Source organism: Balaenoptera borealis, assembly GCF_965194805.1.
Source record: "Balaenoptera borealis genome assembly, chromosome: 16".
Taxonomy (NCBI): Eukaryota; Metazoa; Chordata; class Mammalia; order Artiodactyla; family Balaenopteridae; genus Balaenoptera; species Balaenoptera borealis.
In genome coordinates, this window is record NC_138872.1 from 36,765,392 (window position 1) to 36,789,994 (window position 24,603).

A 24,603-nucleotide genomic window follows, 5' to 3' on the forward strand; every position below is an offset into this window, starting at 1 on the left:
TAGTTCCCTGAGCTATACAGTAAGTTCTTGTTATCTTTTTTATATATAGTAGCATGTATCTGTTAATCCCAAACTCCTAATTTATCCTTTCCTCCCCCGCTTTCCCCTTTGGTAACCATAAGTTTGTTTTCTATGTCTGTGAGTCTGTTTCTGTTTTGCAAATAAATTCATTTGTATCATTCTTTTAGATTCCACATATTAGTGGTATCATATGATATTTGTCTTTCTCTGACTTACTTCACTTAGTATGATAATCTCTAGGTCCATCTGTGTTGTTGCAAATGACATTATTTCGTTCCTTTTTATGGCTGAATAATATTCCATTGTATATATGTACCACATCTTCTTTATCTATTCATCTGTCAATGGACATTTAGGCTGCTTCCATGTCTTGGCTATTATAAATAGTGCTGCTATGAAGACTAGGGTGCATGTATCTTTTCAAATTAGAGCTTTCGTCTTTTCCAGATATATGCCCAGGAGTGGGAATGCTGGGCCGTATGGCAATTCTATTTTTAGTTTTTTAAGGAAGCTCCATATTGTTTTCCATAGTGGCTGCGCCAATTTACATTCCCACCAACAGTGTAGGAGGGTTCCCTTTTCTCCACAGCCTCTCCAGCATTTATTATTTGTAGACTTTTGGATGATGGCCATTCTGACCCGTTTGAGTCATCGTAGTTTTGATTTGTGTTTCTCTTATAATTAGGGATGTTAGCATCTTTTCATGTGCCTGTTAGCCATCTGTATGTCTTCTTTGGAGAAATATCTGCTTAGGTCTTGTGCCCACTTTTTGATAAAACTTGCAGTTTTAGAAAAGTTAGTTGGCCTTCTGTCTAGAGAATAGAGGGAAGGGTAGGGGACGGACTGCAGACAGAAAGATTAACTAGGAAGCTTTGCAGCAGCCCAGAAAAAGAGTGATGGACACTTAGCCTAGGCTGGGGGTGAGAAGGGGGCAGATTCAAGGGAGATCCAAGGGGTAGAATCAACAGAACTTCATGGGCAGGAAAGAAGTGTTAGAGGGAAGAGTTGCATTTAGAGTATTTTAAAGAATAAAATGTGAATTTCACAGTTACTGTTCTAGGCCAGCATTGTGTTGTTCTCATAGTTCATTTCCCTGTAGGAAGGACAAGTTAATTGTTAGAGGAATGGGTGTACATGGTTTTCTATGGACTTCTGGTCTATTTGGTTTTCCTTTAGAATGTTTCTTGAATACTTGTGGCAGATTCTTTCACTAAACTTTTTCTTTTATTCTTGAATTTTATTTTATTTATTTATTTTTTTTATGAAGCAGGTTCTCATTAGTTATCTATTTTATACATATTAGTGTATATATGTCAATCCCCATCTCCCAATTCATCCCCACCACCCCCGCTTTCCCCCTCAATAAACTTTTGATGCATGCAGCCTCTTATGAACAGGAGTGCTAATCCCGCTAATATGCCATTAGAAGAAGAATGAAATGTAAAATTAAGATGAAAGGAATTATACTAGTCTTCTCTACATAATACTCCTTAGATGTTAAGATTGAACATGTCTTTTACCTGCAAATAATCATATTCTGACTTTGTTCTATTTTTATACATGCAAACACATGTTTGAAATTGCATATATATATGAGCCTTCATGTGTATGGTTGGGAACAACAAATTTATTTCCATCAGCCTTGGGTAATGTGTTTTTATAATGGGAAATTCTATCCTTAAACATACCACAGTGTTAAAGAGAAGAATATAATTTGTCCTGTGAAAACTATGCCTTCTTCTTTTCCCCTATGCCTTGTTTCTGGAATACCCATCTGGGCAACAGAAGCCGTGTTTCATTTGAGGATTTCTCTTCTGGCTGATAGGTTTTATTCATGGCTCAAGAGAGCAAATAAATGTATTATATAAATATCCCTCCTTATCTGAGGGTCTTGCTTTTTCTGTACAATCCAGGTTTTCAAATGGTAAAATTCTTGACTCATGTAATATTTTTAAAATCTGTGCTAATTTTTTGGTCCATTTCCTCCTTCTCCCTTTTAGCTTTGTAATACTCATTCATTCAAATGAAAAAAAGATATAACCATGCTTAAGATGCTTGAAATTTTTTTTTCCAGTTTGGAATTCTTTGAATGCAATGGAGGCTCTTTAGAATTTTACCATACGGTGGGAAATGATGTGTCGATAACCACAGGAACAATGTTTTATGATATTTCTTATGAGACAGCATTACTGGGGTAGGGGAGGAAGCAGGTGGCATAATATTAAATGGGACCATATTTATATCAGACTAGACTTAGAAGAAAGATAGCTAGCTATTTATGGAGTGCTAAGTCTGTCCAGATAAGGTGCTAACTGCTTTACAGACATTATCTCATGTGACCTTCCCAAAAGGTGAGAAATATACTTATTTCTTCCACAGTTGAGGGAAGTGAGGTTGGGAAATTTATCTAGGCACACTTATCCAGTGTTGCACAAGGGAAGGATGGAGATGAATTTGGACCTAGCCTTTCCGATTTCAGAGTTTATGCTTTTAATCAATACACTGTAATTTAAGATACACGTGGGGCTATTTCAGGGGAGAACATGGTAGGGAGGTAGGGGAGAGGAAGGAGGGAAGGAAAAGAATGGGAAAGGCATTGCATAGGTAAGCTAGCCTCTGTAACAAAGAGGGCCGCAAATAGATAATGGCTCAAATATGGTACAAGTTTATTTTTTGCTCATCTGACAATACTGGGCAGATGAAGCGGTTGGTGGTGCCGCCACATGTTTTCAGTTTTTCAGGGATCCAGGCTGATGACAGCTCTGTCATTGTTAACTTGTAGCTTTCAAGTTCCCCTGGGGGAATGATGCTGTCTGTCCTCCCCGAGGGGGGCAGAGTGCATGAGTGTGTGGGGGAGGATTTAATGGGCATGCCTAGTTATGACACATGTCACTAACATACTCACAGGCCAGGACTCAGTCACACGGCTCTACCTGACTGCAGGGGAGGCAGGTAAATGTAGCCAGGTGTGGACCCTAGAAGATGAGGAATGCATGGATTTGGCTGATTCGTCAGGAACCAATAATCAGTCACGAGATCCTGTAAGAATCAAGTCTCCGTGTACACATTTATATTTTGTGTTCTCCCATGCTTTGTGAGAGAGGGATTATTTGTCTCATCTTACAAAGCAAATAATGGAGACTCCGGCAGTTGCCCAAGGTCATGTGGTTATTAAATAAACGGTAGAGCTGGAGCCCGAGCCTGGCTCCATGCTATCCCTGGGCCTGCCCTTTCTTCCCTTCACACCACACATGTTATTCGGTCTCTCACTCCCTGCCCCGGTCTAGTCCTTTGATAGGAAGCAATTCCAGAAAGCAAGATTCAAATCCCAATTAATTCTATGATTCTCAAAGTATGGTCCCCCAGCAACATCACGATCACCAGGGAGCTTGTTTGAAATGCGCAATTTCAGTCTCTACCCCAGACCTGCTGACTAATCCAGTCATTCCAACAGGCTCCCCAGGTGATCTGGATGCAGGGGGAAGCCTGGGCTCCTGCAAGACAGCTTCCCAACCCCATCCTACTGTCTGACTCTCATCTTTCATCTGTGCCTGGGAAGAGGTGGGTTCCCTCTGTGAGTCACAGGATATAACCAGTTGAGTAGAATTTCAGCCTTTATGCGGAGTAAACATGTTTAACCTAGAAAGGACATCTTAGCAACGTAATATTGAATGACCGCTTAGCCCAATTTTTGAAAAGCATGAGCTGTCTCCATAGATAAGCCAAACAGGCCCGAACAAAACAGAAGAAAAGGGAACTTGTCTCTTTGGGTTAGTGGACAACAATTTGATTTTCTGAAGAGAGCAGCTTTTTTCCTTTTCCTGAGAAGGTAGGAGTACTGAGCCCCTAGTTTTCCCACTGCGGTTTACAGTTAGGGCCCAAACAGATTAAAGACACACACTCTCAAACCATCTGACCTCTGATTCCACATTTCCCAGGGCAGTCCCGTTCCTAGTGCATCAGCTGTTAACCTTGCCCTACGGTTACAAAAAGGCCACTGCTGGTTGGATTGTTAATGGCTGATGAGTGTCAAGGAGGGTCTTTCTTGTGGTCAGACCCGTTCCCCTTGAGTCTTATGATAATCATTTCCTTACAGCCCCATTCACTGCAGAGGAGGGGGAGAAGGGAGGTAAGCACCCAAGGGCCCCGAATGCCAGGATAGATGACCGGACAGCCTTCCTATCCAGGAGGAATGAAGTCTGAAGTCCACGGCTGAAGGGACACGCACCCAGGCACTACTGTTTTGAAACAATAAAATAAAACTTTTCCAGAGGTTTTACAACCTTGATAATTTTACTCTGTGTATGTGATTTTTACATAAAACAAACAAGTCAGGAACAGTCCCACTGCTCTAGTGTATGACTGCCTGCAGCCACAACTACATGCCTATTGCCTTAGAAGGTAACTTTAGGCTATTTTTGTTCAATTAAATCTCACAGGCCACTCAGAGCAAATGTTTACATATTGTTTACTTGGAGATTTGGACATGGAGAACAGCAACTTGCTTAAGGTCAGAGCAAGTAGAATTCCAGTTACATGGAATCTCCCAGTTACAACTCTTACCTCTCAATTCATGGTGGGTAGGAGGGATGGCTTGCAAACTGTAAGACTTTAATACATATCAGTGACCTTCTCTTATAAACTTAAATGCTCTGTAAATCAAGGAAGGTGTCTGCCGTTCTCATACTAGTGTATTTCATTACAGTCAAATCGAAAAAGAGTTGGTATTGATGTTCCATTGGCAAGATTTCCAGGCAGGATTTGATTTACAAGAACAGTGTCATGCATGAGGGTGTACATTGCTTACATGGGACATCCAGAAACTAAGTTATTCTGTCTTAAGTTTTCAAGTAGTTTTGCTTAAGGGAAGCATGGAAAATTTCTTTATTTATGATGTTCCAAAATTGCATTTTAGGAAAGGTTTGAACGAAGACGTTTGCTTGCTAGTTCATCCATGGTTATTCCAACAGGCTCTCTCTTCACATTCATAGCCACCTTCATGACATGCTTTACACATTGCTGAGCACTGTGCTTAGTCCTCTGTGTGCACTTACCTAATACCACCCTAACGAGGACTTATCAGGTAGATATTGCCTCTAGCTTACAGCTTGAGGGGGCTGCCAGGATCTCACAGCTCACAGAAAGGTGAGCTGGGGTTCCAGTGTCATCTAATGTAGTAATCACTGTGGGTTTCCAATGGCAGCTGGCGAGCAAAATGAACATCATCCATATGTGCCATGACTACAGCCACTCAGCTCATTCATGCAATACCTGTTCATTCACTCATTTATTTCTTTTCATTTGTTTAACAAACATGTATTGAGAACTTGCCATGCACCAGGAGGACACCAAAATGAGAAAGATTCACAGGTCCTGCCCTCATGGAGTTCCCCACCTAGTATTTTATTAAAAGTTGTATTGTATTTTCTTCCTTGGTGGTTGCATTTATGTAACACAGATATGTTGTATGCTGGATGGCTTCAATTAAGCAAGATGGCTAATAACTTTATGAAACTGTGAGCACCAAAATTTAGGATGTGGCATTTGGCTAGAGAATGGGAAACTCTCTAAGGACAGATTGCAAAATTAAACCTAAAAGTAAATAATTTGCTTACTAATTTATCCTTTTTCCTATATGTTTCATCTGTATTCCTTTATCTGCAAGAATTGATGCTTCTGATGTGTAAGGTATTGTATGCAAAGATAAATTCAGTTTCCCATGCATCTAAAATTTCTTTCAGGCTTAGACCTGAGCTTGAAATAATGATAGTGCTAGATGGAAAGGTTTGTTGACGTGGAGAGGTACGTATGAAGTGCTATGCGATTCAAGGCAAGAGAAAATTAGAGAAAACTTCTAGGGGGAAGTGACATTTGAACCAGACTTCAAAGGATAGACTGGATTATAAGATGGGGAGACCTGTGGGGTGCGGGTTAATTTGAGGCAGAGAGAACTGTAGAAAGGAAAGTACAGAGAAGAGGGACTAGCAAGAAATTAACCTGAACTTTGAGATATGAGCGATACTTCAGAGGGTATTAATGATTGACTTACTAGCAACTTCCTAGGGCTCATCATCATGTTGATAATCTCTTACGGAGACTGGAGAATTTAAAAAATCTAAATAAGAAATGATCATCTAAAAAGTTTAGAAAGTACATAAAATTATGAAAAGAAAAACTCAGCAAGAAACCTTCACCCGAATGAAGCCACTGACTAACATTTGAATATTTTCCTTCAAGTCTTTCGTATTGTTTCTATACATCTTTGTGAATAGTTGAAATCATGTATTACATTCTACCTTTTCATTTTAAATAATACCAGCATTTACCTGTGTTATAAAGAAGCTCTTGGAAACCGTCACATTGAATGGCCTTGTACCATTGCCTGGGTTTGTCACAGTTGACTTTACCCCACCCTATTGTTAGACGTTTAGGGTGTTCCGTGTTCTCCACTACTTTTGTATTTTGCAGATGGTAAAGCCAAGGCACTTTAAGAAGGTGAGGTGGGGGGGCTACTTGTTTGGTTGCTAGGAGCCAGAAGGAACCCAAAGACTCAGTACACAAAGCTCAGCCCTGTTACTAGAGGTTCTGGGGATAAAGATTAATTAGCTATTGAAGTTCATGTTCTGAGAAGTTTGGCCTAAGTGGGCCACTGACTTTCTGACTCCCAGGAAGGAGATTCCATTGACTGTCAGGCTCAGAGTCATTTGGTTACTCCTCCCATTTCCCAGGGTAGTTTGGATTGTTAGAAAAGGGCAAAACCATTGGCTCTTCAAATTGGATTTCCAAGTTGGGAAGAGGAGGCAGGAAGACCTATCAAAGGACAAAGATGTTCTGCTCACCCTCTTTGACCTGAAAGATGGAAGGGGCAGAAGGGAAGGTGGGAGTCTGTCCTAAATTGAGTGGGTTTCTCATCACCTGTTACTTGGAGTTGGCAACCAGAAAAGCATTCTCTTTAGGAAGAAACATGACGAGAAAACTCATACCTGTCTTGCTTGGATTTTTAATGTTGCCGCATACCCGTGTTTGTGACTTATTCATTGTGTGCTGTGAGCCTGGCTTGCTTTTCATGGGTCCTTCTTATCTTTGGCCCCATCTTTCCTTTATGACCGTTCACTCTAAGAGCAGATAACTGCATTGGAGGGAGGCACAGGTTCTCACGGAGCATGCTGCAGTCAGTTCAGCTATTAAATCCATCGTAAATCCCGGCAGACGGCGGTGTATCAGCAGTGTGGTTCTGTATGATGAATGTGTGGTCATAATAACAGTGCCTGGAGGCCTACTCGTGTTATGGTTCAACAAAGGAAGGAGACAGGAAGGAGACTGTTAGCTTAGGGCAAAGAAACATCTGCTCCATGAGACCAAAAAAAAAAAAAAAAGAGGTATACCACATTTTACATAATAGATGCTGTTTTGAAACTTTCTCTGGAATTAATTTCCCATATTAAATCATGCTTCAAACTTTCTTAGGAACTCCCCCCCCCTTTTTATTTTTATTTTTTTTTGGCTGCGTTGGGTCTTCATTGCTACACGCGGGCTTTCTGACTTTCTCTAGTTGGGGCGAGCGGGGGCTACTGTTCATTGCAGTGTGTGGGCTTCTCATTGCGGTGGCTTCTCTTGTTGCGGAGCATGGGCTCTAGGCACGTGGGCTTCAGCAGTTGTGGCGTGCGGGCTTCAGTAGTTGTGGCTCGTGGGCTCTACAGCACAGGCTCAGTAGTTGTGGCGCACAGGTTTAGTTGCTCCGCAGCATGTGGGATCTTCCCGGGCCAGGGATCGAACCCGTGTTCCCTGCATTGGCAAGTGGATTCTTAACCACTGTGCCACCATGGAAGTCCCAGGAAGTTCACTTTTTAAAAGAACCATTCTATTAATTTTTTGAGAGAAAGCAGAATTTCTTAAAAGTCTACTAACTCTGAGATGAGGCTGCCTTCATTCAAATCTTGGCTCCATCATTTAATAGCTTTGTGACTTTGGACAAATGATTGAACTGCTCAAGGCCTTCATTTCCCTATCTGCAAAACACACACAAGAATAGCACCAATGGCATAAAGTATGTATACAGATTTGATGTGAGAAAACATTTTAGACTACAGAATATGAAATAAGATTCAAAACTTAAAACTGTGACTGTAATATAAATATATGTTAAAATATAAAAATAATCTGTCAGTTATTATGCAAGTGATATTACGCATGTAAAATGAAATTTGGGACAATATTGTTCTTACTATAAGCCAGGTCTATAGGGCTAGGCACATTAGTACATTCAAAATAATTCATGGTATATTAGGTTAAAAGGATGAAATGAAAACACTCCAGAGTAGGAGAGTTTCAAAGTAATTCAACTGATCTGTGAAGCTAAGTAGGTATATAAACACAATTGAATTCTAATTTTTTTTACACTTATGTTTATCACATAATATTTTATTACCCAAGTTTGCTCTAAAGGTGTAGTTCTTATATTTAAATGATAGTATATATTTACTTTGAAATGTGAAGCTGAATGATTTTGTAAAATTAAATTGGGGATGAGTTCAATTTTAGGTTCCCAGGAAAACTGTCTATGGTTAGATGGCTATAGTTCCCTTCCATTTAGTTTAACTGAAAAAAAAGTGGGTATTGGTGCATTAAACACACTCTAAAATTTCAATAAGTATTACATGACTACTTTATTTATCTATATGTAAATTTACAAACAATGTCAGCCATCTGAGTTAAACAGAAAGTAAAACACCCAGGAGTGAAAAATATATCTAAATGTTATAAAATGGCTGTTATACAATCCCTGCTATAAAATGTTATTATAAAATTCAGATGCCCTCACTCAGAGCCTTCCTCATTCATATTTATCACATAATCTTTGCCTTACTTATTCTTCTGAACAGAATAGGAGCCGTAAATAAGAAAAATTTGGGAGAAAGCAAAGCCTGACATCAAAAGAGATATGGAGTAAAATGTAGACACATAATTTTGTTATCACATGGCTAATCACCAGGTCATTTCTTTCCTCATTCTATTATTCACTCCTCTTTCAAAGATTCTCTAATCACCTGTGAAAATACCAGTCACTCTGCTAGGCACAAGGTTTAGAGAAGCAGGTGTGGGAGATTCAAAGCCAAATAAGAAACAGACCTTTCTGTGTCAAGTTGCTTGCAGTCAAGTGGACAAATTGTGTTCATAATAATTAGTGTCATCCAGAAAAATAATGTTACAGTTTTAAGTTCTTGCTTTAAGTAGTCACAGATAGTTGACTTTAATTTTGTTGTACTCTCATACTCACACCCTGGATTGCTTTCCTAGTTTCTAATTACTCCCTTTTTTTCCCCGGATCCCTTTTTTCTTCCCTGAATCTCATTAGTCCTCTTTAATAGCATCTTTTATATAACATAATCAGGATGCCCAGTGACTCACTAGAGTCATGCAGAAAACTCCCATCCTATTCATCCTTATTTTAGCAGATGTATTGGTTAGTTTTTGCTGGGTAACAAACCACCCCAAATTTTTATGGATTTAAAAAACAATCATGTTTTATTTTTCATAATTCAGTGTGCTGGTTGGGCTAGTCTGGGCTGGCTCAGCTAGGACTGGATGATCTAGGATGGTCTTTCTCACGTATTTGAGGCCTCAGCTGGGATGACTGAGTTGATGGAAGCTTCTTGCCTTGTAGCCTCTCATATTCCAGCAGTCTTTCTCAGTCTTTCTAACGTGGTAGTTTCAGGGTTCCAAAGAGAAATAAGAAAGGGAACCCCAATATGCAAATGATTTCATACATCTGATTTGCATCAAAGCAAGTCACATGCCCAAACCCAGATCCAAGATCCACGTGGAAAAATAGTCTCTGCACCTTGGTGGAGAAGCTGCAGAGTCACAATGCAAAGGGGCACAATACAGGGAGGGAAAGACTTTGTGGCTCTTTTTGCAAATGGTCTGCCATGCCCAGAGAAGGAGCAGCCCAGGAGGGACACCCCTCCTCTTCAGCCAGAGTCTGTTGTCTGGAACTAGTCACCTAGCCCCCACTGAGGATGGTTGCAAAGAACAACGGACAGTAAAGCCTTCTGAGAAGTTAGATGTCACATTTGTCTCAAATGACAAATGAGTTATACCTTACTTAATTTACTCTTAACAAAATTCATTTGAGATTTAGAGAGTCATAGTCAAACACCATGAGTTTCCATCTTCAGCCTTTCAGTGGTTGGAGGTGGGTCTTCTAATAGTTATGGGTTTGAGGGAGGGAGGAGGGTTGTAGGAAGTGGTTTACATTTTCACAAGCAAAATGGTGATTTGCATGTCACCTGTCATGCAGTCTTCCAACCTCTCAAGCATTACCTGTCCTATTTCCTAATTCTGGGGTCCCCCTTGCCCATTTCACTTAATAAGTATCTTTATCCTTTAAGGCCCAGTTCTAAATGTTCTCTCCAGGAAACCTTCTTGCCTTTGTCTCCCCTGGGTAGAGGTCATCTTGCCTGTCTCTAAATTCCTGTAAAATATTATAGTGCTTGTGTTGAATTATCTACCAACCTCTTTTACTCTGCAGGATTTGAGTTCCTTAGTGTGGGGCCTGTGCCTTATCCACTGTCAAATTCAAGATAATGTCTAGTCTACCAGGGACATGATATAACTAACAGATAATCCCTTGGGGAAGAAGGAGGAAGCAATATTTAACCCTGGTGCCCTAGTCTATTCCCTTTGTATTGTTAATGTAAATGTTCCATTTCATTTTCTCTCCTCAAGTCATCAACATGTCAGGCCACGGTCATGTATGGATTCCTCTGTTAATTCCTTCATTGCAGAAAAGTCAGAGAGAGAGGCATTCATTCTGCACAGTATATATTGAATACCAACTCTGTGTCACACATGTTTTGTATGACAGAGATACAGTAGAAACAAAAATACAGGGCTTCCCTGGTGGCTCAGTGGTTAAGAATCTGCCTGCCAATGCAGGGACACGGGTTCGATCCCTGGTCCGGGAAGATCCCACATGCCGCGGAGCAACTAAGCCCGTGCGCCACAACTACTGAGCCCATGTGCCACAACTACTGAAGCTCACATGCCTAGATCCTGTGCTCCGCAACAAGAGAAGCCACTGCAATGAGAAGCCCGAGCACCGCAACAGAGTAGCCCCCGCTCACCACAACTAGAGAAAGCCCGTGCACAGCCACGAAGACCCAATGCAACCAAAAATAAATAAATTAATTAATTTTAAAAAAAAGAAAACAAAAATACATAAAGTTGCTACTTCGTTGGAGGGATATAAAAATATATATATATATAAAATATTAGATGTCAGATATTGATGTAGGAAAATAGAACAGGTGAGGAAAGAAATCCTAGTGGTGGTGGTAAGCTATTTTGTGATGAGTAGCAAGGAGGGGCCTCTCGAATACGGTGGCAAGTGAACAGCGATCTGCAGATATTTAGGGAAGAACAGTCTAAACTGAGGGAATGGTATATGCAAAGGCCCTGAGGCAGAATTATGAATGGCCTCTCTGAAGAACTGGAAGAAAGTCCATATGGCTGGAGTCCAGTGAGTGTAGGAAAGGAATAGGAGATGGGGGGAGAAGGTATGAGGCTAGATTGTGTAGGGCCTTATGGCGCATGACATAGACTGGCTTGTATTCTGAGGTAGATGGGGAGTCATGTCAGTAAAGGATAAAGAACCAAAGGCTTTGAGAATTATATGTGTCTGGAGAGAGACATGAGAGAGGGGGAAAATGTGTGTGTCTGCCCTACGATCTCTTTTCTCCCTTTCCTCCAACATTGAACAGGTTTTTCACCCTGCTCCGTCCTGTGGAAAAAAAATCTACTTTCAAGATTGACTGAGTGCTAGCAAATCAGTATCTATGAAAACGTGTATAATAATATTTGACCACATGTAGAAATATCTTCTTCCACCAGAAATAGATAAATAGATCAAAGACAAATAGACTGGATAGCTGTTGTTGGTAATTCTTGCCATTTTACTAGATATAATCCTATTAAAAGTTAGTCCCATATTTATGTACTGCTTTTATTGTAATTTATGTTCTCAAAAAGATTGGTTGTTAGACCAAGTCTACATAGCTCTGCTTAAATAGTTTCAGTAGGACCCAACAAACTATATATTATAAATAAAAATAAATAAGTGGTTATTTAACTTAAAATGGCCTTGATGTCATATGACTGTGCATGGGATGATGCACAAGGGTGAGTACTGACTTTCTGCATGAAAAAACAACCTGTGTAAAAAGTTTTTTTCTTTTTTTCACAAACACATTTTCTAAAAAGAAAACCATCAAGGGCAGAGAGCATTCTCTGTTAAGTGTGGTGGGAATACATATATTTTTAAAGTATTACAAAAATAATATATTGTAATAAATGTAAACAATATAGAAATTTTTAGAGTTCTTAGAAATGTAGTTATAGTCAATTTATAGTGGTTTTTTTTTTAATCAAGCCAAACCAAACTTGTTATGAACACATTCATTTATTTCCAAGGTAATTTGGTTATAGCCAAGTTATTGGTTTCTTATGACTAATACTGGGCTATTATGTGCATTGTTCAGTCAAAGAAAAAACTGAATTATCATTTTACTTGCTGTGGCCCTCAGTAAATAAAGCCTGATTCTCGCCCCTGTTTGCATAATGCAGTCCTCCCAGTACCAGAATTCATAGGAAATCTAGAGGTCAGCAGAGGTTAGAATGCTCTACAGCTGTTAATAGCATCAGTTTCTGTTGTGATATAGAACCATTCCTTCAATGTGTAGGGAGCTGCATTGTTCAGAGAGCGAGAGCATTCTACATATGTCATCTCTTCTACCTGGGGAGCCTCCTTCAAAGTGAGATTATAGGCATGTTCATTTTCAGGGGAAATTCCTTGAAACAGCATTCGTGGGATTCTCTTTTGGTTTCACAGTAATTGGTTGAACAGCTCTTGAAATTAGCCCTTCCCACTCTGAGTGCACTTTACCACTAGACTGAGTCCATGAGTCTTCTGTAATCATGAGCTATCCTGTAGAGATGTGTGTGTTGATGGATATTTGAAATTAGCCTAGAGTTTAGGGTTTTGGGTTTGTTTTTGTTTTTGTTTTTTCCTTATTTACTGTGTATTTCTTGGATGTAAATGCCTACAGTGGGGTTTATTAATAATCAAGTAGGCTGAAAGTAGAATTAACCTATAAACACATTTGGGCTATGTCTCCACCCATAAGCCTTCACACTTTCTTGTAAAAGTTTTGCTGAAGAAATGTCCTTATTTAGCATATGAGGAGGTCCTCATGGCTATAGTGGAAAAGAATTGATTTAAGTTTGGAAGGTAACAATTAGGGAGGACCCCCTTGGTTTCTGGTTTTGCATCCTTAGCATACAGTTCTGTGGACTTAAAGCTTTTATATTTATTGCCTAAGAAGATTTTAGAACCAGCATTTAATTCTTGAGGCCAAGAGAGGAAATACCAGTTCTGCAGCCAATCACTTAAGCTTTGGAATGTAATATACTACATACTATGCAGAGAAGTAGGAATGTATCTTGAGGTACTACATCTAGTTTAAAACACAGCTGCAATATTCAGTAGGAGTCAAAATCTAAGACCATGCCTAGGAGGTCATCAGGAGTCATAACTTCATGGAGAGAGGATCCAAATCAACTATTAAAATCTACAAAGAACTAAGTAAGGGAAAGAAGGCCTGAGGTCCAGTAGGAGAGACTTTTCCTGAGCCATCAGTATCTGCACATAGACTTTCTATTTCCTGGGATCTCTATCGTCATCTAACCAGGAGGGCTTCATGGCATCTTCCTGGGCTCAGAGCTGTGGACCAAGCAACTTCTTCAGTCTCTCATCTGAATCAAAGGATGACTGCTTGTGGGCATCTGGTAAGATTGTGGGTAGGTGCTCTGTAAACGTCAGGTCATGCTTTTCATTCATCAGGGAGCATTGTAACTTTCCAACATGTTTGTTATCAATGAAGATTTTATTTTTAAAAACCAAGACAGTGATGTCATACATTGCCAAATAACAGGTTTCTGCTATTCATTATATCAGATAAACTTTACACCTTTCCTGGAATATGTGAGTTTGAAAACTTAAGATAGCAGATTCAGCAGACTCAGGTACAGAGAGAGACCAGACATTTCTCTGTTTAATCATTACTCAACTCATAGATGAAGGTATTAGGAAACAGAAGGGATTGTGATGCTAAAGTTAGTATTGGCACTTGAATTAGAATTTGTCTTAAAAATATCAGTTTGCTTCGAAGCATGCTACACAGACCTTAACCATGTTTCTATCTGATCCTTTGTGAAATGAAAATGCCAATACAGAATGAACTGTTTTGATAAGCCCCCTCACAATTTTAGAGTATATTTAAAGTTAATCCCTAAGAACTAATATGCAATGATGCCATTTTCCTGATTTTATTTTTATGAGCCACAGTTTTATATCCCACAGCTTATCTGATTTGAAAATGCTTGTCATGTTTGGAGAAAGTTAATATTGAGTCATGCCAAAACCTTAATAAACTTAGTCTTGAACTAATATTTCAGGCTCACGGGGGATTTCTGTATGCTGAGATAGATTTTAGTATTAAAGAAATGCAATAGTGACCTTTCCATAAAACCTTAATAAAATTACTTTGTGATATAAACTGAAGAAGAGATGCGAACTTTCTTGAATAAGAGTATGCGTGATTTATCTGTATCTCATGGTTTATCTTATATCTCATTTCTTCAGATCTCTTGTGTTTTTCTTTCTCTTAAGCCAAACAACAATAATTTCCATAATTTAAACAGAGAACAGAACACAGAAATTTCAGACATGTTTTCCCTTTCTTTGCACCAGTGTCATTTAACTGCTGCTGAAGTGCCTGTGGTCTTAATAATTCTCTTAGTCTCCATGTTGTTAAAAGAAGTTAACAACATAGAAAATTCCACCCATAAATTTCAGTTATTTAATATTAAAAATACCATTTGGGGGTGGCATGTCACAGCTGTTTAGCAGCAAAGCAGTGTACAAGGGTTTCTGACAAGTGTTGAATAAGGATACTGTATCCAGTTAATAAAATTAAAATGATGAATATATGGCAAACTAACTGTAACTTCCCAAAATTAAAATATTGGCCTGGTATTCTGAAATTGAAACTCTTTGTTTTCCAGAGACTGGCAAACAGGTGACCAAAAATGACCAAAGTCTGAAACCCACAGCTTTGATTTCATATTTTTTGCTAGTTATAGTTTAAGGTGGAAAAAAAAGTCTTAATTAGTATAGTCAGTATGAATCGTTGTTTTGTAAACTGCTTTTTGTGGTCTCCTTGATGGCTTGACCCAAGAATCTCTTTTAGAGTCCACAAAGCAAAGGCAAAACGATGGCTTTTAAGGAGTAGAAAGTTTTGCTTTTTATTAGCTCCAAGACTATTTGCAAATGCAAAATTGGATGAACATTTCCCCAATCAATCCTTGTGTATCTAACTGTTTACTGCGTAAACTTTAACCAATATTCTTATACAGGATAAACACCAAAAATCATTTCATTGCAAACTTGAAGTGAGATAGTATTTAGACTTCTTTGGGTCAGAGGAATTTGGAAAGAGGCTGATAGTGCCCTAGTGACATGGACTAACCCAGCTTTATCTCTGAAAAGATGTTAGAGGGACATTTAATCTCATCTCATCCAGTGCAACAATCCCTTTATAATCTCCAAGAACAGAGAAACATCTAAATCCTTAAGTGATTAGAAGTATCTGTTCTGAAACTGTACAACTTCATTGTAAAATAATTCTTATTTTCCTGATGTTGATTTAAAATAGACATTCCTGAGACCACTGATCTTTGGTACAGAGGTTTTCCTCTGAATGAACACAGAATGTTTACATTACTCCCTTTTCCATGTGGGTGGTTTTCGGGTGATTTTCATTACATGCCATGAGTCAGAAAGAGGATAGGATGGGTATTGGATGGACAGTTCAACTGTATCAGTTCTATAACAGCTCCCCCAGTAGGGCTGAGGGCTCAGTTCACCTGTTTTTGGCCTCTATGTCCATCCAGTTACAGAAGAGCTCAAATTAACTCTGAAATCCTTGGAACTTTCTTTTATAATTTGTTGCTTAAATAGTATGACTTCCTTCACCAGTTCTCTGTTTTGTCGATATGCTTCTTAAAATTGTGGCACAGAATGTACAAAATAATCCAAGCAATGGTGGGATCCAAAAGAGTTTGCTGAGATGGTTATGTCCCTTGATTGAAGTCCTCCCTGAGACTGCATTAAGGTTTAAACAATTACTTCACCACCATTAGTTCACTAAGGTTGTAGTTCACATAAAGGTCAGATGTTTTTCATATTAAAAAAGCCAGGTTTTTTTTTTTTTTTTTGGCCTCATAGTTGCTTTATAAACAAAAACAAAAACAAAACCTTCTTGGAGATCTTTGTGTTGCTCACTTTTATATGTCTCTTGATAGCTTGACCCATCCTTCCAAGCAGTCATTTCGTAGCAGTGACCTCTGCTCAGGACATGTTTGGATGTCTGAAGTGCTAGAAGAGCACCAGTAGGGGTAGGGTCTTATCTTAGGAGGCCACTGAAAACAAGGAATGAAGTCCTGGAGAGGAGAAAAGGATGGTGATACCACAGGATTGCCATGGGAAGGAGAATCCAAAGAGCAAAAAAGATGGGGACAAAGGGGTGGATGAAACAGACAGGTGGAAAGAGGATCAGTAGAGTATAGGGTGAAGGTGGGAGGTTAAGAAAGACCAGGGCCAAGATAAGGACATTGAGTTTGAAGGCTAAGAGGTCCAACTACTCAAAATGGCATTTTGAACAGAATAGGTGAGGTAGATTCCATATTTTAAGACATTTATTGAGTCTATACGTAGGAAATGGTGATATTGAGCAAAGCTGCTTTTTATTATTTAAGGAAAATTGGCCGTGGGAGGGTGTGACATAGGTAGTCAAAATATACCTTAATTGTAAGCCTTTCTCTCTTTAAAACTTCAGGGCATGATAATTGATTTAGTGACAGTAGATGTTTTGTGCACAGAGCCTGATTTAACTTACATTCATGTAAGGGTCATAATTGAATCCCATTTCCTTTCCTGTTTCACCTTGGGGGTTGTTTTCAATTGGGGCAGAATAAAAATAAAAATATATGTAATGGCTTACTCAACACTTGTGATTTCATCCAAGTTAAATGCAGGCAACCACATTAATTTTGTTAAAATGCCCACTATGAATATTCCAAAATAACATCGTAGGCCAGCACGTCAGGCACCCAGTGACTAGATCCTGATGTTTTGACCAAACTAAGTTTTCTCCACATTTAGAACACTACTCTAAAAACAAAGCTAAGAATTAAAGACACAGTGATCTTTTTAGAGTGAAAATTATTTTATGAGAGCATTACAAAAATAAGAAACAAATTCATTTTTCTTTTGAATAATGTTTGTATTTCCTGATTTTGAAGCTGGGTAACAAGGATTTCTGTCCTTAGCTAAGTTCAAAGTAGGAAATTGGATAGTGATCGTGACTTAGGTGTCTCCTTCGTGGAGGCAATCCTCATTTTTGGTTTAACTATCTCTCATTAAAGCAGCTTAAATACAATCCCAGGAAAAGATGACTTCCCCTTATCTTGGTCGGAGGCTATATCTTTATTGTTTTTACTGAATTTAAGGAACTTTCGTCATGAGAACCAAGGTCAGACAGAGAGTTTAAAGTTAAAAGGTTTCAGTTCTGGTTCTACCATCATTTGAGGGAGGCTTAGCTTTCTGAACTCTGCTTTGCACATTTTGCAGTTGGGTTATGATTTCTCACTTAAAGAGAGTCTGTGAAAATACTTGATAAAATGTAAGCTGTTACATTGATACTGGGTGCCCTGGCTGGAAGAGCTGTGTGAAGCTTGGAGGGTCGGTGGTGATGAGCCCCCAACTACTCCATCAGGGCTGAGTGGTGACAGCAGCCACTTTGATTTCTCGTTATGGCAGGAAATCCAGCCTCTCTTGCCTAATGAGAGAGTCTTCCTCCTAGTCTTCAGGTCAGGTCGCTGACTTCTTTCTTTAAAAGCATGCCTGCAATCTTGTAGCATTTCAGAATAGACTGGGTCAAACTTTACCCTTTAAGAAACAAAATAATTGATTGCAGACACAGGGACCCAAGCGATTTTCAGTAACTTTGCTTATTAGTGCTGACACTTGGGGGAACCAAGGGCTTGTCTGACAAAGGGGCAGGGAATTTAGTTACAAAAGCTCTGTTTTGGCTCTCTTTTCCCAGCCTGCTGATATGGCTTGAATTAGAAGTTAGCGACATTTGCTAAAATAAAATACGATGTGAACTCTTGGGAATTGCTTCACATCCGACTTCTCTGACCCCCGATATCCTTCCCATGCCTCTGGGCCTTGAGGGATGTTTTTCAGTTTCTATATAAGCAATGGAAGCAGACACATTTCAAAATAACCCCGCAAAAGCACACATGGTATGAAAGGAACAATTATTTGAAGGCTGTTGACCTTACCAGCATTGGGCAAGCGTCTGGCATCTTGAAAGTCTGCTTTGATACTGGAGAGCTGTTCTAGAAATGTCACCATGTCATCACCTTGTCAGTTGCTCCTCAATACACAATAGTAATGCATTGTTTTTCATCTTACTTGAAGCTGTCTCAATGTGGCTTTCCTTTTAGGAAATAAAATATATTTCAGGAAGGACATATATGGTTCTTAAATAACATCTACATTTATTTGCAGCCCAAATAATGTTTAATCACACTCACTGAGACTAGAAGGAATCAGAAACATGACTATTTCAGCCTCTAGTTTCTACGAACAAGTAAACTAAGGCTCCAAGAACTTAAGGGGCTTCCTCAAGGTCCCACAAGTACTTGGGACAGAGCTGGGACTGGAATCCAGGTCATCCATCTCTGTTGTCCTGCCGTTTCCATTCCAGCCAGCTGCATAGGTCATATTAATTTAATATTAATTGTGGAACCAATAATATATAATTAAAGTCAGACCCTTTTTTAGGGTGTGACCAAATTATTTATAGAGCCATAAAATTTGGATCATTCTAATTCACTTTTCTAATGTCACCTTAGAAGACCTATTTCAAATCGTGTGACCATTGGTACTGGTATTTATTAGGCAAATGGTAGTGAAGCAGGTGAAATGTTCAGTGTCCTGCTGGTCTATTGGACAAAGCCAAAGACGGCACATTTTCTAACACACGAATCTGGTTTTTCTGTGCATTCTCATGTACATAAACCAATGTATGCAGTAAGTTCCCTGCCTTGTTGGAAATAATGGTTAATTATATGATGCCACACCTGGGGAAAAAAAAAACAAAAACAAAAACACAAAGACCTTTAACACTGTTTCCATAAATGAACTGAGGTTAAAGATTTTGCTTCTTTTTCCTTTCAGACTAATTGTACTTTTGTGCATAAAAACAAACAAACGAACAAAAAAAACAAAAAAACAAAAAAAGAGAAAGGTTTGGGGACTTTGGAAAGAATTTGCACGAATAGAAAAAAATAAAGTCAACCTCCTAAAACCTTAAATTTCATGAAATTTTTTCTCACTGTCTCTGTTTTATTAGTTCCATCTCTAGCCTTAGTTTTAAGCTTTTGAGAATGGAGGTAGAACAATTTTGAACATGTAAGGAGATAATTGAATTTGTGTGAGATTTTGAGGATTATTTAGGTTACAACTCTTTGACCATGGTTTGTTTTCAGGTCATGTGGTACACCTGTGTGTATGAACATATAAAAGCTGGTTAATTTTGGATACCTTTTAGCTCACAACCTAAGGAAAATATTTGATTTTCTCCTTTTATGGTCTGGACTCAGTTCCAATATGCATGGCCTTATACTTTATTCTCATCTTATGACTCTTGTATAATAATAGCAAAGACCTAGTAATAAAATCACTTGGAGAATGTTTAAATACCAGGAATCTTGATTAAATTTGAACCCATTGTCTGTGTATGTTTATCTTAATAAGAAAATCATTTTTACAATAAAGGATTCTTCAAGCTCTTGAATGTGTGCCTGGTCCTAGTCCAAAACAGTGTCCCTGTTTTTTGTGAAGTCCTGTCTTGCAGTCTTCAGACTTATTCCATACACACGCCCAAGGCAACATTCAATAGATTGTTCAAGTGAAGATAAAATAAAAATCTTTCCTTTGAAATATGCAGATAATTAAGGCAAAATCAGGCCTCTAAAGAGAGCTGTATTCTCCCTTGATACATGTGATTCATGTTGGTGATGTTTTGCCTAATAATTGTGGCAGATAATAATTTGCGAGTCCCAGGGCAAATGAAGGGCAAAGTATGGAGGGCTGGGCACCAGAGAGAAGACCTTATGAACAGCCCAGGAGGCCTTCTCTAAAGAGGGAGTCTCTGTGGATAAGAAAACCGCGCACCCCATGAGTATATGCCCAGGGCGTGGTCCCACGTTGGAGGACCCAGAAGCCAATCTGAGCAGCCCTCAAGGGGAATTGGTGGTCAGAGGTCTGAGCTAAGGGTGGGACACAGCAGATGGGAGGTTGGGATGTACAGCCTAAAAGTCATGTATGGGCCCCACCAGGCTACAGAGCCAGGTGAATATGGAAACTTGTTCTCAGGCTGGGTCCCAGCCAGGCAGCAGGGGGTCAGCATGGTATGAGTTGGGAACAGCATTTCAAGATCCTGGAGGGGAAAGCAGGTACATACAAAAAGGGTACCAACACGTGCATTTGGATAACAGGAGATGTGTTAGCATACTGTATTTGTTTTTCTCTTTCTGACTTCACTCTGTATGACAGACTCTAACTCCAGCCACCTCACTACAAATACCTCCATTTCATTTCTTTTTATGGCTGAGTAATATTCCATTGTATATATGTGCCACATCTTCTTTATCCATTCATCTGATGATGGACACTTAGGTTGCTTCCACGTCCTGGCTATTGTAAATAGAGCTGCAATGAACATTTTGGTACATGACTCTTTTTGTATTATGGTTTTCTCAGGGTATATGCCCAGTAGTGGGGTTCCTGCGTCTTATAGTAGTTCTATTTTTAGTTTTTTAAGAAACCTCCATACTGTTCTCCATAGTGGCTCTATCAATTTACATTCCCACCAATGGTGCAAGAGGGTTCCCTTTTCTCCACACCCTCTCCAGCATTTATTGTTTCTAGATTTTTTGATGATGGCCGTTCTGACTGGTGTGAGATGATACCTCAATGTAGTTTTGATTTGCATTTCTCTAATGAGTAGTGATGTTGAGCATTCTTTCATGTGTTTCTGAGCAATCTGTATATCTTCTTTGGAGAAATGTCTATTTAGGTCTTCTGCCCATTTTTGGATTGGGTTGTTTGGTTTTTTGATATTGAGTTACATGAGCTGCTTGTAAATTTTGGAGATTAATCCTTTGTCAGTTGCTTCATTTGCAAATATTTTCTCCCATTCTGAGGGTTGTCTTTTCATCTTGTTTATATTTTCCTTTGCTGTGCAAAAGCTTTTATTTTCATTAGGTCCCACTTGTTTATTTTTGTTTTTATTTCCCTTAAATTAGGAAGTGGGTCAAAAAGGATCTTGCTGTGATTTTTGTCATAGAGTGTTCTGCCCATTTTTTCCTCTAAGAATTTTATAGTGTCTGGCCTTACATTTAGGTCTCTAATCCATTTTGAGTTTATTTTTGTGTATGGTGTTAGCGAGTATTCTAATTTCATTCTTTTACATGTAGCTGTCCAGTTTCCCCAGCACCACTTATTGAAGAGGCTGTCTTTTCTCCATTGTATATTCTTGCCTCCTTTATCAAAAATAAGGTGACCATATGTGTGTGGGTTTATCTCTGGGCTTTCTATCCTGTTCCATTGATCTATATTTCTGTTTTTGTGCCAGTACCATACTGTCTTGATTACTGTAGCTTTGTAGTATAGTCTGAAGTCAGGCAACCTCATTCGTCCAGCTCTGTTTCTCTTTCTCAAGATTGCTTTGGCTATTCGGAGTCCTTTGTGTTTCCATACAAATTGTGAAATTTTTTGTTCTAGTTCTGTGAAAAATGCCATTGGTAGTTTGATAGGGATTGCGTTGAATCTGTAGATTGCTTTGGCTAGTATAGTCATTTTCACAATGTTGATTCTTCCAATCCAAGAACATGATATATCTCTCCATCTGTTTGTATTATCTTTAATTTCTTTCATCATGTCTTACAGTTTTCTGCATACAGGTCTCTTGTCTCCTTGAGTAAGTTTATTCCTAGGTATTTTATTCTTTTTGTTGCAGTGGTAAATGGGAGTGTTTCCTTAATTTCTCTTTTAGATTTGTTGTCATTAATGTATAGGAATGCAAGAGATTTCTGTGCATTAATTTTGCATCCTGCTACTTTACCAAATTCATTGTTTAGTTCTAGTAGTTTTCTGGTAGTCTTTAGGATTCTGTACATATTGCATCATGTCATCTGCAAAGAGTGACAGCTTTACTTCTTCTTTTCCGATTTGGATTCGTTTTATTTCTTTTTCTTCTCTGTTTGCTGTGGCTAAAACTTCCAAAACTATGTTGAATTATAGTGGTGAGAGTGGGCAACCTTGTCTTGTTCCTGATCTTAGTGGAAATGGTTTCAGTTTTTCACCATTGAGGACAATGTTGGCTGTGGGTTTGTCATATATGGCCTTTATTATGTTGAGGTAAGTTCCCTCTATGCCTACTTTCTGGAGGGTTTTTATTGTAAATGGGTGTTTTTATCCTTCAATTTATTAATATGGTGTATCACATTGATTGATTTGCATATATTGAAGAATCTTTGCATTCCTCGCATAAAGCCCACTTGATCATGGTGTATGATCCTTTTAATGTGCTGTTGGATTCTTTTTGCTAGTATTTTGTTGAGGATTTTTGCATCTATGTTCATCAGTGATATTGGCCTGTAGTTTTCTTTCTTTGTGACATCTTTGCCTGATTTTGGCATCAGGGTGATGGTGGTCTTGTAGAATGAGTTTCGGAGTGTTCCTCCCTCTGCTATATTTTGGAAGAGTTTGAGAAGTATAGGTGTTAGCTCTTCTCTAAATGTTTGATAGAATTCACCTGTGAAACCATCTATTCCTGGGCTTTTGTTTGTTGGAAGATTTTTAATCACAGTCTCAATTTCAGTGCTTGTGATTGTTCTGTTTATATTTTCTGTTTCTTCCTGCTTCAGTCTCGGAAGTTTGTTCTTTTCTAAGAATTTGTCCATTTCTTCCAGGTTGCCCATTTTATTGGCATAGAGTTGCTTGTAGTAATCTCTCATGATCCTTTGTATTTTTGCAGTGTCAGTTGTTACTTCTCCTTTTCCATTTCTAATTCTATTGATTTGAGTCTTCTCCCTTTTTTCTTGATGAGTCTGGCTAATGGCTTATCAATTTTGTTTATATTCTCAAAGAACCAGCTTTTACTTTTATTGATCTTTGCTATTGTCTCCTTCATTTCTTTTTCATTTATTTCTGATCTGATCTTTATGATTTCTTTCCTTCTGCTAACTTTGGGTTTTTTTTGTTCTTCTTTCTCTAATTGCTTTAGGTGTAAGGTTAAGTTGTTTATTTAAGATGTTTCTTGTTTCTTGAGGTAGGATTGTATTGCTATAAACTTCCCTCTTAGAACTGCTTTTGCTGCATCCCATAGGTTTTGGGTTGTCATGCTTTCATTGTCATTTGTTTCTAGGTAATTTTGATTTCCTCTTTTATTTCTTCAGTGGTCTCTTGGTTATTAAGTAGTGTATTGTTTTGCCTGCATGTATTTGTATTTTTTACAGATTTTTTCCTGTAATGAAAATAAATAAATAAATAAATAAAGTTATTAAAATAAAAAATAAACAATTATTATTAAAAATAAAATATTTTAAAAGTAATAAAAAAAGAATAAAAAAGAAAGAAAGAAAGAAGAGAACAACCAAACCAAAAAAGAAATCCACCAATGATAAGAAGTGCTAATTACTAAAAAAAAACAAAAACAAAAAACAAAACAAACAAAAAACATGGACAGACAGAACCCTAGGACAAATGTAAAAGCAAAGCTGTACAGACAAAATCACACAAAGAAGCATACAAATACACACTCACAAAAAGAGAAAAAGAAAAAAAAAAAAAAAAAAATATATATATATATATATATATATATTGTTGCTCCCAAAGCCCACCGCCTCAATTTTGGGATTATGCATTGTCTATTCAGGTATTCCACAGATGCAAGGTACATCAAGTTGATTGTGGAGATTTAATCTGCTGCTCCTGAGGCTGCTGGGAGAGATTTCCCTTTCTCTTCTTTGTTCGCACAGCTCCTGGGGTTCATCTTTGGATTTGGCCCCGCCTCTGCCTGTAGGTTGCCTGAGGGCATCTGTTCTTCGCTCAGACAGGACAGGGTTAAAGTAGCAGCTGATCAGTGGGCTCTGGCTCACTTAGGTCCAGGGGAGGGAGGGGTACGGAATGTGGGGCAAGCCTGCAGCGGCAGAGGCTGGCGTAACATTGCAGCAGCCTGAGGTGTGCCATGTGTTCTCCCAGGGATGTTGTCCCTGGATCATGGGACCCTGGCAGTGGCAGGCTGCACAGGCTCCCGGGAAGGGAGGTGTGGATAGTGACCTGTGCTTGCACACAGGCTTCTGGGTAGCTGCAGCAGCAGCCTTAGC

The 24,603-nt window shown here is 38.8% G+C and overlaps 1 protein-coding gene across 6 annotated transcripts in view; it reads left to right on the forward strand.

Moving 5' to 3' along the window:
• The window catches only part of PLCB4 (phospholipase C beta 4), a 411,772-nt gene that overhangs the window by 218,830 nt on the left and 168,339 nt on the right, over positions 1-24,603 (forward strand). The window lies entirely within an intron of this gene.